Genomic DNA, 11075 nt, shown 5'->3' with positions numbered 1-11075 from the left:
AAAGAATAAAGTGACGTGACGGGCGCCCGCCACCTGCAGTGTGCAGTGGCGGGTACTGTCAGTGTAGTAATACACGGGGCGGTACGGCGGAGGCGCCTTTACCCCCAACAACCTCCCACTTAAAGGCGAATCTGCCCTAGTGAGAGAGAAAAGAAAAAGAAAAGACAGTACAAATGTACATAGGTACAAGGGATGAGGAAAGGCGACATCTCATCCAACGCCCATCAACCTCCTGAGGAAGGCAAAGCGCTCAGTAGTGAGGCTCTTCGTGAGCAGATCTGCAGGATTCTCATCAGTGGAGATCTTGACAAGGTCAACAGACCTGTCCTCCACGACACCACGTATGAAGTGATACCTCACCTCAATGTGTTTCGTCTTCGCATGGAAGACCAGATTCTTAGCCAACTGAATGGCACTCATAGAATCCGAATGCAGTGTAGGTGTAGCATCAATCCCAAGGTCAGCAACTAGACGGCCTAACCATATGGCCTCCTTGCAAGCCTCAGTGGCTGCAACATACTCGGCCTCAGTGGTAGACAAAGCCGTATACTTTTGAACCCTGGACATCCAAGAGACAGCCCCTCCAGCATAGGTGAATACATAGCCAGAAGTGGACTTCCTACTATCTGCATGTCCTGCATAATCGGAGTCAGTGTACCCCACGACCCCTGTATCCTGGCTGCCATAGCAAATACACATATCTGTTATGCCCTTCAGGTACCTCATGATACCCTTCACGGCATCCCAATGTCTGCTGCCAGGTGTAGTCATATATCGTGCCACAACACCAACTGCATGCGCAATATCTGGACGAGTGGCTATCATGGCATACATCAAACTGCCCACGGCTGAAGCATAAGGAATCTTGGCCATCTCGGCCCTCTGCTCATCTATCTGCAGACAATCGGCCTGTGATACCTTCACATAAGAAGGTAATGGACAGCCAATAGGCTTTACGTCCTGCATGCGGAAGCGCTCAAGGACTTTATGAATGTACTCCCGCTGTGAGAGATACAAAAGCCCCTGATGCCTATCGCGCTTAATGCGCATCCCAAGTATATGTGAGGCCTGTCCCGAATCCTTCATCTCAAAGCTCTTCTTCAGCTGAGATTTAAGAGCATCTAGCTCATCATGAGCTTTCCCTGCTATCAGCATATCATCAACATAGAGTACCAAGATAAGCAAACTGCCATCACGGGCTTTCTTCGTGTAAAGACACGGATCCATAGCACTCCTGCTGTACCCCTGTGATTGCATAAAGGCATCAAACTTATGATACCATTCCCTAGGTGCCTGCTTCAAGCCATGCAAGCTCTTCTTTAACTTGCATACTAGGTGCTCCCTGCCAGGTTCTGCAAAGCCCTTAGGCTGATCCATATAGATCTCATCATGCAAGTCCCCATGTAGAAAAGCCGTCTTGACATCCATCTGATATAGATCTAAGTCAAGCTGTGCAACCAAAGCCAAGACTAAGCGCAGGGTGGTCATCTTAACCACAGGAGAGAAGACCTCATCAAAGTCCACACCATGTTTCTGCTTAAAACCCTTTGCTACCAATCTAGCCTTGTATGCCGGCTTGGAGTGTCCAGGGGTACTTTTCAGCTTGTACATCCACTTGCATGGCAAAGCCTTCTTGCCCTTAGGCAAGGCAACCAAATCCCAAGTCTCATTCTTATGCAGGGAGTCTATCTCAGACTGCATAGCCCTCTCCCAGGAGTGACTTTACCCCTACGCATAGCCTCATCATAAGTGAAAGGCTCTCCTACATCTGTAACCAAAACATAATGTATAGAGGGCTGAAATCTGTCAGGTGGACGTCTGTCTCTAGCAGACCGTCTCACCGCAGGCTCTACTGCCTGTCTAACTGCCTGTCCAACACCCTGGCCCTGTGGAGGAACTGCTGCAGGCTGTACTACTAGCTTTGCTGGAGCTCTAGGCTCCTCCTGAAAGATCACTCTGCGGATCTCAACCACCTTCTCAGGCTGCCTGTGCATCTTGTCTTCATGGAAGACGACATCATGGCTGCATACTATTTTCCGCGCCTACGGATCCCATAGGCGATAGCCCATCTCTCCTGACTCACCATAGCCAAGGAATATGCATTTAATGCTCTTTGGATCCAATTTGCTCCTCTTGTCCTTGGGCACATGGCAGAATGCCTCACATCCAAAGACACGGAGATGCGCATAAGAGGGTGGCTTACCAGCCCAAACTTCCTCTGCAACCTGGAAATCCAATCCACTGGAAGGCGATCGGTTTATGACATGCACTGCCGTACTAACTGCCTCAGCCCAAAAACTTTGGGGTAGGCCTGCATGGCTAAGCATAGAGCGCACACGCTCCTGAATAGTCATGTTCATGCGCTCAGCCAAACCATTCTGGGGTGGGGTGTAAGGGGCGGTCAACTGACGCTTAATACCCCTGTCGTCACAAAACTGCTCAAAAGCATGTGAGACATATTCTCCCCCATTGTCAGTCCTAAGGCATTTCAGCCTATACCCAGTCTGGTTCTCAACAAGAGCAAGCCAACGCTGAAAGATTGCCAAGACATCGGACTTTTGCTTTATGGGATAAGCCCACACTTTCCTAGAAAAATCATCAATGAAGGTAACAAAGTACTTCGCACCACCCATAGACATGCAAGGCATAGGCCCACAAACATCGGAATGCACCAATGCCAAGGGCTCACTCATGCGTGGCCTACTCGATTTCTTATGCGTAGACCTATTCTGCTTACCATAAAGACAATGATCACACGAGTCAAAACGTGCATAGTCCAAAGGCGGAAGATACTGCAAACCAGGTAACATTTTCATTCCCTTCAAATACATATGCCCCAAACGGGCATGCCAAAGTGATACATGTGGGATAGAGCCCACTGCCAAAACATGGTCTACAGAAGACCCAGATACAACAAGAGGATAGAGGCTGCCAGCCTTGGCACCTCGAGCAAGCACAAGTCTGCCTTTGGTAATCTTCCAGGCAGAATCCCCAAAACAGACATGAAACCCTGCATCATCCAACTGTCCTGCAGACATAAGACTGTGCGTAAGCGCAGGTACATGACGTACATCCCTGAGCAAAAAGGAACTGCCAGTGGAAAATTGCAACTGAATATCACCCATGCCCACAATGTCAAGAGACTTGTCGTCTCCAAGTCTGACTGAACCAGATACAGTACGGTAAGAGTGAAACCACTCACGGTAAGGCGTCACATGGAAGGACGCACCTGAATCCAATAACCAGCACTGTGCATACATACTAGATGTCTCAGTCAAGTGTGAAGCATCAGAAGAACTAGCTGCAAGTATAAACTCATCACCACCATCGGACTCCTCAGTCTGCGTGACATTAATTTCCTCAATCTTGACGCTGGACTTCGCATGTACTATGCTGCAATCAGAGGACTTCTCCTGCACTTTATCTTTCCCCTTATCCTTGCGCTTCTCATTGCGCAACTCATGACACTGTGGTCTAATATGGCCCTTTTTCCCACAATGATGACAAGTGACATTTGCATTGCGCCCACGCGACTTACTATGCGACTTGCCACGAGATTTAGACCGACCCTTCTGCGAGTCACGGCCTCGGCCATTACCACGGTCATACCTGTCATTCCTGCCTCTAACTGTCAAAGCATGACTACCACGAGAGGCATCCAAGTTTTTGCGATTCACCTCTTCCTGAAGAAGAGCACTCTCAACATCTGCCAATTTTAGAGTAGCACTAGAGGCACAAAGAGCAGTGCGGAATACATCCCATGACTCATTCAGAGTCCCAAGCAAGAAAAGAGGAGTTACTTCCTCTCCAAAGGTGATATCCTGCGAAGTCAGGTTCTTCAGTATAGCATGGAACTGGCTCAAGTGAGCAGACATAGTCGCATTATCCTTCATGCGCAGATCCATAAGCTGCTTCAACCAGTACATCTGACTCGCCGGACTTTTCTTATCATAAAGATTCTTGATCTTATTCCATAGATCCCATGCACTCTGTGCTTCCTCAAATACATTATAATGTACCTGTTCAGTGAGAGACAATACAATCGTGGACTTGCATAGCTCAACAAGTTCAAGCCAGTCGTCATTGTCCATAGTTTCAGGCTGCTCCCCACTCAACCGAAGTGGCTTAATCTGAGATTTCTGCACCAAGACCTGCCAAATTTGACTCTTCCAATAAGAGTAGTTGGTTCCAACTTTGTAATGTTAAAGATGGCACTATCATGCGAAGATGACGCCATTATGCAGGCTGGAAATGCCCAAACAGTCCAAAACTGCTTGCTGTTTTACTGTAGAAACTGCCCAAAAATGACCAAAACGGGGTCCAAAGGGCGAGCAAAGTGTGCCAAAAGTGGTTGCCCACTTAGTACTAGGTGCGGTACACCAAATCAGGATATTTCAGCATGAAAAGTACACCTCAGTCCACCAATAACTGCTTGCTGTAATAAATTGCAGGTATGCAGTCTAGAGAGCAAACTGTCCCAAAATAGGATCCAATGTCAAGCAAACAATGCTAGCTCCAAAGCCGGCATGAAACGGACATAAGCAAGGCCAATGACAGTGAAAAGAACATGAGCTCAACACCGAAGCATGTCAAAATAACATCTGCCAGTGAAAGGCACACCCCCAGACACTCTAGGCAAAGTGTTCTTGTAACTGCCAAAACCTGACACAAATAGGTGTCTGCTCAAAGAGAAAGATCCAAATATGAGACTCAGCTCATAAGCATCCTGTGAACCAAGAGTACATCAATGCATATCCATAAAGACCAGAGTATGATCCCAAAGTCTCAATGCGTATGTAGCTGCTTAAGACATAAACTGCTCCAAATACATGTAAGTGCTCCAATAGCATGCAACTGTCAAAGGTCAAGCAAGCATGTAAAATGCTCCCACTGGCACAAAAGGTGTACAAAGCAAGCTCAGAAGCTCAAACAACCCAAGAGAAAGCACCAGTGATAAGTGACCCTGTCAATGCATCAAGCGCATCCAAGAGAGCATGACATACATGAAGCACCGGTCATATTAACCATGAATCAATACATAAGCCCAAATAAGCTCTCGGTCTATGTGTCCGGCAGTCCTTAGATGCCTCATGAGGTTATAGTTATGTAGATAGTTTTTAGTGTGGCTTGAAGAGGCAAATATGGTGTCATTCCCACTCTTGGATCATTCCTAATGTTCATGACCTATTGTGTGATGGATTTCCATGATAATATATGAGATCTAAAAGTTGGCGCTATTCTCTATATGTGTTTCTATTCATTTACAACATGTATTTTCTAATTTATGTCTCAAATTCATTATACTTTTTTATTTATGTCTCAAATTCTCCGAGTTTTAGTGATGTAGTATGTATTTTCAGGTTCCTATGTCACTATATTTGGGTATCTTATGAATCGCTTGATACATGATAGTGTGTTTTCTGCATTGCTTAGAGTAGTAAGATGTATTTTCCATATGAGGCACATCACTCCTATTATGTATTCCACATAGATTAGGGACTAGAACAAGGTACAAGGGGTTGAATACACTGGCCAAGTGCATAAAGGATGACATTAAAGTGTAGAAGTGTGTCTCTAAGAGCTTTAGCAGTAAATTTCATGTAATGATGCAAAGATAAAGAAGGTGGAAGCTAATCTAGGGTTAGCCAATAAATGTTGCAATGCCTCAACATCAATGAGAACATACAATGAATTGACAAAGAGCTTCAGTTTAAATAGGTACACTCAATGAACTTTATCTTAGTTTGTCCTCGATACTAGTGCTACATGGAAACCCTTAGTAGAGCTCTTTGGTAGAAATTCTAAAAGTTTTTGGTTATTCAAGTCCTCTTCGATGCATTTGGTACTCTTTAGTACATTAGGTAAATCTGGTACATTTAGTATATTTGAAACTAAAGGGCACGTTTGGTGCTTTTTGATACTCTATGAGGTGCTTTTTGAATATTTGATACATTTGGTGCTTTTTTGTACTATCTTTGAATGTTTTTGGTGCTAAGGTGCTTTTTGTAATGGTCTATAGGTATTTTTGGTATCTTTTTGTAGTTTTAGTGTTCCTTACTACACTCAAAGCTCTTTGATACATTTGCTGCATTTGATAGTTTTTAGTACATTGATGCTTTTTGAAAGCCTATGAGGTACTTTTTGACTTTTTGGTACATTTGTGCTTCTTGGTACTCTTTTTGTCTATTTTTAGTACTAAATTACTTTTTAATACTACGTTTGTCTCTCTTTGGTACATTATGGTAGTTCTAGTCCTCTTTGGTGTATTTTGAGCTCTCTCGTATTTGCAGCATTTGGTAGACTTTGGTACACTTGGTTCCTTTTGGTACCTTTGGTATTACATTGTTTTCTAATACTCTTTGGTACCTTTCATACTTTTTGGTATTGCCTTTGCTTATTTTTTGTACTAAGGTCCTTTTTGGTACTGCCTCTGGATATTATCGATATCTTTTGGTAGTTTCGGTCCTCTTTGATACATTTGGTGCTCTTTGGTACATTTGATCCCTCTTGCTACTGCCTCTGGCTTTTTTTGAAACTATGGTTGGTATTATTAGTTTCTATCTTTAGGCAATGTTTGCCTTACTTGAAACTGCCTAGGTTTGGGTAGGTAAATTTATAGTTTTGGTACTGCATGGTAGCTCATTTGGTATTGGTTGGATAACATTTGGGAGTTTTGGTACAACTAGTAGCTCGTTTTGGCTTGCTTGGATGGTGTTTGGTAGTAGATTGATTTTCAATTATAGGTCGAATAATGTTTGGTAATACAATGTTTTCATGACGTAGGTTGAATTATGTTTTCATGATATTTCGTAGCCAGCTTCTGTGATGTTTTATTTTTATGTCTAATCCTTGTTATTCATATATGTCCCATACATGTTAGAGGTTAACCTATATTGGTTTTGAAGTCTAGAGATGGGCCACATTGGGAACCATATGGCTCTTACAAGGTGGGAGTGGATCATGACTGGAGGTGTATGGTTAAGAAGACTATGTGGATCACATCTTTCCTCCACTTGGCCATAGTAGAAACCTTCAACCACAAGTCCACTCTAACAATTATGTTATGCCACTTATCCTTCTATGCTCTTTCTATTTGGTGCATTTTAGAAGGTAGACGTCCTCAACTACCTTGGCTACCTTCACTAGAAAGTCATCTCCCAATCGATAACATTTCACACAACATTTGAGGATTACATTGGAAGGTTAACATCTTGACTCATTGCCATGGTATTCATATTGTCATCATTTGCCTCCTCTTTCTCACTATCTACACTGTCTAGCTGTGGTAATGGTATGATGGATATGTCTCAAATCATTGCCATGGAATTCATTCTATCATCATCCCCTTCCTCTTCCTCATTGTCTACAGTGTCTAGCTCTAGCAATGGTACAATGGATACATATTTCCATTCTTCTATGTATTTCCTATTCTTGCATCTCCTCCATTGCCCACTTACACATGGATCATAAAAGCATGAGAGTGTCCAAAGGCCAATAGCATATGGGTTGTTTGTTGAATATCCATCAATGTGGTGAACTTTATGAGACCCTAAACCTTCTTAACATCCAATTTGGAGAGCCCACTGCGCATCATCCTACGAAACTAGACAAAAAACTTTATGTGTTTTGCACCTATGTGATTGTCCTTTGTGCACAAATGTTGCATTCAAAATTTCACCACATTATCTACACACTTCATAGTGCTACATTTGATTTTAACTCCTTGTGTGTAAGTGTTCTCTTGATGATAGTGCCAATGTCATCATGCTCTCTTTCTCCATGTCTTGATGTAGAGAAGTTACGCATCATGTGCATGCTTGAGTACCTTGCAACAAAGTAGAAAGGTCTCCATGCTGTCATTTGTGATATAGTGCCATCTAACCACACCCAATGATATCACAAGCAATGACCTTATTATTTTAGCCACTTTCTCCTAAAGCAAAAAGCAATGATGTACAAACAACACATCATGAAGATTGTCATTGGAAACATTAAAATGCAATGTCTTTTCAACAACACCTAGCTAGTTTCTTGCATATGTAATGTGCAGAAGAATTGTTACTTGAGCTAACCACCAATGTATGGATTGAATCTCATTCTACATTCTAAATGAGTAATTCTCTAAGAAATCAATAATGGATACAACAACATTGTTAGGAAACATAACCATGCAATCTTTGAACTACTATGCATGCTATTAAAAGATGAAGTTATCCTCGATAAAACTTTTGAGATCATATGAAAATAGGTCACAAAAAGCAACACTTGTCATTCTTCGTAGAACCAAATCCTTTGTCTTCTTCTCGCTTCCAACAACATCAAATTTTCTAATACCAACATCCCCAAAAATCTTAACAAATATCTACCTGATATCCATTGAAATCTCATCTAGGCAGAATGTCAAGTTGATTATGCCACAATGAGAACAATCTCCAAACATGCATTTCCTTGCATGGTACTCATTGTGAAGATGATTTGGGCATAATATGGATTCGCAACTAGTGATGTGCTGGCATACTACTTGGCTTGTAGAACACTACCCTACATCATTGTTTCTACAACAAACAAAGCATGTGCAAAGATGAGCTTTCCCAAACTTATTTTGTTGTATCTGATTGAAAGCTTCTATGAAATACAACAATTGGACATGAGATACACAACAACAAGTATACCATTATTTCAACTTCCGAACAAATTATAAGTACATTAAAACACCTAAGAGACAACTACACTATAGGATGAGGCAGCTTGAACTTTTGGTACAACTCAACCTATGATATGAAAACAATCTAGGTTAAAAGCTTCCAATTCTACACGTGAGGTAATCTTGTGTTTAAGGACCTATTGCATAGCTTACATATTACACATGGTACTTTTGATATTTTATAAATTATATTACAATGTATAGTACCAAATTAGGTGAAGTAGTGCAAGATTTGGTACTATACATGGTACCAAGGAGAGTTTTGGTACTATAGATGGTAGTAAGCAGAGTTTTGATATTGTACATGCCTTTTATCACTTTACAATGGTTGTTGCATTTTGGTACTATTCATAAAGAACTAGATTTGACACTTTTGGTACTATAGATGCTAAGAAAGTACCAAACTTGGTACGTTATGAATGGTACCCATATCTTTTTAAGTACCAAATTGTATAAATTTTATACTATGCATGCTTGTCGTCTAGGAAAGTATTAAACTTGATTTTGTAAGTACTAAATTAGGCACTTTGATACTAGACATGCTAGTGTCCAAAAAAGTACCAAATTTGGTACTTCATGAATAATAGTCCAGCCTTTGAAAGGTGCCCGATTTGAAGATTTTGGTCTTGGAAAGTACGATTTTGGAACATTACAAATGGTACTTAGACCTTCATAAAGTATTTAATTTGGAAATTTTGGTACTCTAATGTTGATGTCATCCTAAGAAGTACCAAATTGGGTACAATATTAATAGTACCTAGACTTTTGCCAAAGCTTCCAATTTGGTAGATTTGGTATTGTAAGTTTCTCGAAAAGTATCAAACTTGGTATAACACAAATACTATCTAGATCTTTGTAAAGTTCTCAAATTGGTACTTTTGGTAATGTATCGTCTAAGAAAATACCAAAGGTCGATACAATACGAATAGTACTCAAGCCTTTATTAAGTCTCAAATTTGATACTTTTGCTACTGTGAATAATGCAACAAATACTAGGTTTAGACATTTTTCATATTGTACATGAAACCACTATGGGGCAATAGAATGCCAAATGTTTTGGCATTGTATGGAACATCTTCTATATTTAACCTTCTATAATGGTAGCCAAAGTGATGCACATCACAAATTATGACAATAAGGGAAGGAGATTACCTTAGAATCATCTAGCAAATGCACAGAATGTTTCACAACATTCTTTTCTTCGATTCTTCTCTTACATGTGCCCTTTTTGGTAGGAGAAACTCTAGTCTCTAATGTCAAGAAGGCATAGACCAAGTCCCTTGTTTCATAGTTGATAAGGTTACTTGATGCATTGATCTTTGACAAACACTCAATGGCAACACTTCATCCTCATCTTTCATGTACACTCGAGAAGTTTCTAACGTTATATTTTTTTGATAAATACCTAAGACACAAGCAATTTTAGATTGATTCATTGTTGTTCTACCATCTGTAGTATCCAAGAACGTATTCAAAGAGCTTTTCTACATGAAAAGCTCACTTCTTGAGCAAGGGACTTTGAGTTGTATCAATATGTAGTGGATATACCAGAGAAAAGATAGGATTAGATATATGTACTTTGTAACTTCAAAAATGACTAACGGTACAACAGTTTGCTTGAATAGTTCATTTTGCTTGCTCATTAGGAGACCTTGAGTTTGCTTACACCAACAACTTGCCCCACTACTAAGAAAATGTTCTTCTTGACTTGGTTTTTGGTGACCGTGCAATAGTTTCTTGGAATATTTTCTTTCGCTAGCTCAATGGGAGACCTTGAGTTTGCTTGCGCTAAAATCTTGTGAGCAAATGTTCTTCCTTGACTTGGTTTTTGGTGATCTTGCAATGGTACCATGATCACTTTCTTTGCTTCTTTGTTCCGCTTCTTTGTAGCCCAATAGCTATAAATGTAAGCTTGATTTGTGAGCAATGTTGGCATGCAAGTAAGAGCCAAATAGGTTTGCAACATTGTGATGGTGCTTGGACCAATATGCATGGCATGCATAAATGGTGGCTTAGAGTCATCAAAGCTTGGGAAGCATTGTAATCTAGGATTCTCCATTGCCATAGAGAGAGAGAGAGAGAGAGAGAGAGAGAGAGAGAGAGAGAGAGAGAGAATGTGTGTGTGTGGGTGTGTGTTTGCGTGTGAGTGCCTTAGCAGGCTTGCAACTCTCCCCTTTACTGGGCCACACCTCACCTCCACATCCACAATAAAGAAATTAAAAAACAAAGGGAAAAATGGAATAAAGGAAGGGATGTCCTACCCTCCATTTTTTTTTCGAATATGGTTGATTTCTATACATAATTTACCAAGGGTATATGGTATTAAGGACCATCTCATTTCATACCACCAAACCATGTTTTCAACTAGGAG

General features: G+C 41.1%; 1 pseudogene; it reads right to left on the bottom strand.

Annotated features, from left to right (window-relative positions):
• Positions 1 to 7798: 7798 nt before the first annotated feature.
• Positions 7799 to 10763, bottom strand: LOC148009650 (uncharacterized; annotated as a pseudogene).
• Between the last annotated feature and the right edge of the window lie 312 nt (positions 10764 to 11075).

This window comes from Lygodium microphyllum, chromosome 30 (assembly GCF_053477565.2).
Source record: "Lygodium microphyllum isolate KBCC chromosome 30, Lygodium_microphyllum_v1.1.10, whole genome shotgun sequence".
NCBI lineage: Eukaryota > Viridiplantae > Streptophyta > Polypodiopsida > Schizaeales > Lygodiaceae > Lygodium > Lygodium microphyllum.
Note: the sequence above shows the minus strand (reverse complement) of the source record. Positions and strands in the feature narration are given on the sequence as shown.